At 38.6% G+C, this 2667-nt stretch overlaps 1 non-coding gene across 1 annotated transcript; it reads left to right on the forward strand.

Moving 5' to 3' along the window:
* Positions 1-2184: 2184 nt before the first annotated feature.
* Positions 2185-2340, forward strand: LOC118757728 (U1 spliceosomal RNA). Its single transcript, XR_004995341.2, has one exon. It is a non-coding gene; the product is annotated as a U1 spliceosomal RNA (small nuclear RNA).
* Positions 2341-2667: the final 327 nt, after the last annotated feature.

The raw sequence follows: 2667 nt of genomic DNA on the forward strand, positions 1-2667 counted from the left end.
CATTATCTGCAAAGGTTAAATCTACAGAGTCCTCAGACTAAGTCTTCCATTCAATGTCATACAGATTTATATTCCTGGAGAACTTGCTTACATAGGAATATTCTTGTAAAATACAGAGAAAACTATGACTTAGGCAGAGTTAAAGTAGCTTTATTCAGTAAGCAAGTTACTGTGGTCGGCGTGTCCTGATAAGACTGTGTCTGCATATTGTGAAATTGTATTTAGTCTTCTTCCCACCTTCATAACAGATGGCTACTGAAAGATCTGAGGTGATGCGCGTGTTCCCTGTATGCTAATGAGATGGCAGGTGGCTGGAGGGCCATAGACAGTTTCAGTATGAGGGCTACCTGCCAAAAAGACTGAGACCTAATAAGACAGTTGAGACTTTCAGTGCCATTTCCTAACTTTTAGGAAGGTGAAAGGGGCTGGCTGTTGAATTGATCCCCAATGACCAATGATGTCATCAACCCTGCTTTTCTAATAAACCCTCCATTTAAAAGAAAAGTGGGCTTCCAGAGATCTGACCATTTCTTCCATCATTGTTAATCTGTGTCCTTTGTGATAAAACGGTTACCCTAAGTGATACCCTGGAACCATTCTGACAAATTAATCAAGCTGAAGGAGGGCAAGAGGGGCAGAGAAGCACAGGTCACAGCTTGTACACGCAGTTGGCACCTCCCGAGAAAGACTGATTATGGGCTAGCGACTTCAACCTAAGGGACTGATACTATCTCCAGGCAGAGAGTGGGAAACCTAACCTGAATCCAAGGAAATTCAGCTTGTGTCTGCCAAAGAATCTGCTGTGGAATTCACTGACTGCTTAGGAAAAGAACTTACCACACATTTGGGATGTTTTATTTTAAAAGGCATGTTAGTAAGAAACTTAAAATTGTTCCATAGATTCATAAAACTCTTTAGATGAGATCAAGTATATCTCTTGGTTCAAAGTTAGGTTTTTGTAAGTGAGATCACTCCCCAGTCAGGGCTCATGTTTCTGCATCCTTTTCTAAACTTTAGATGAAGACATAGAATATCAATGTGTTTTCCTGAAACTATTGTAATAATATAATCCCATATCCAGCCTGCTGAACACTATATTTAACTACTTGAAATATACAGATGAAGAGAATATAAAGTATTACTCTGGAATCCTCCAACACAGACTTAGAAATGGATACAAAATGTGAACAAGAAAAGTTAATATACATTTCAATGATAAAATCAGGGCAAGGAGACAACATGGATTTTATTACTAAACATGAAAATTAGCTTATTGGAACAACATTCATCACAACAGCCCTGGAGGCACTTTTACCTGACATCAGTGTAAATAACTAGCATCAATGTAAATAACAAAAACATTTTGTACATCTACAGAATTTACTGTGAAGGATACTAAGAATAAAACATAGGATAATCAAAATTTAATTTTTATTTCTCCTGATTAATTTGTTTATGTATTTGAAACTGTGTCAGAGATAAAGAAAGAGAAATGCCTTTTGTTTGCTGGTTCATTCTCCAAGTGACTGCCAAAGCCAGGGCTAGGCCATGTTGAAGACCATGTAAACCCATCTGGTTATGCAGTGTATGTGACGGGGGTGCATGGATCTGGGCCATCATCTGCTCACTTCCCAGGTAAATTAGCAGGACGCTGGATTGGAAACAGAGCAGCTTGCCTATGAACCAGCACTCTGACGTGGAATAGCCATGTTACAAGCAGCAGCTTAACTCTCTGTGCCACAATGATCACCTTAACTTTAGTTTCCAAAGGTGGTAACTACTAAATACTTCTGCTATTATATTTAAAATTAAACTATTTTTATCATGCATTGATCTTTGATCAAATATGTATATTAGTCTACTTTACCTACTCCTTTAAAGATATATTAGTAGTAAAACATAATTGTTTCTAAATGTTTAACCTTGTGCATATATAGTCATTGTTATCAAACCCCAATAAACTTTGAATGCATCGGTTGCTTTTAGCTGCTTACCATATTTTAAAATATTTTTAAGTGCTTGGAAAAAACACAATAGCGTAGGATTCAGGCTATTTAGGATATTTCTAAAACTTTTGAAAATTCTGATAGCTTGTCATCCAATATAAAAGAGTTTGGAAATTGAAGTCATTAATTCACTTCCTGAATTCTAAGTTTCCTTTGTAGGCTCCAAAGAATTTAAAGGGTAGTTACCTGGCAGGGCAGATGCCAAGTGCATGAAGGTGGTTTTCCCAGAGCGAGACACATCATTGCAGATGCGCTGTCTGCTGTGATTCTCCCAAATGTGGGAGCCTCAGCCGCATAATCTGTGGTAGTGGGGGACTGCAATTGCACTCTCCCCTGGAAAAAAAAAGATTCAAAGGACTAAAACCTCTTGAAATTGATATTCTAAAAGACTTTGCATATTTAGAATTGGCAGTCCTAACTCTACCTCAGATGCATCCTCAGGTTATTTATTTATTAATTTCAACTGATCTTCTTTATTTGAAGGGCAGAGGGACTCAAGGAGAGATCTTCCACCTTTGGACCACTCCTCAAATGATTGTGATCAACGGCAGTGGCGGGACAGGATTTGGAAACTACAGAGGACTAGAGGGGTCTCTCTTGTGAGTGGCAGTGTCTTAAAACGCCAGGCTGCAATCCATCTGGCACACCAGCAGGGAACTGG

This window comes from Ochotona princeps, chromosome 16 (genome assembly GCF_030435755.1).
Source record: "Ochotona princeps isolate mOchPri1 chromosome 16, mOchPri1.hap1, whole genome shotgun sequence".
NCBI classification, from domain to species: domain Eukaryota; kingdom Metazoa; phylum Chordata; class Mammalia; order Lagomorpha; family Ochotonidae; genus Ochotona; species Ochotona princeps.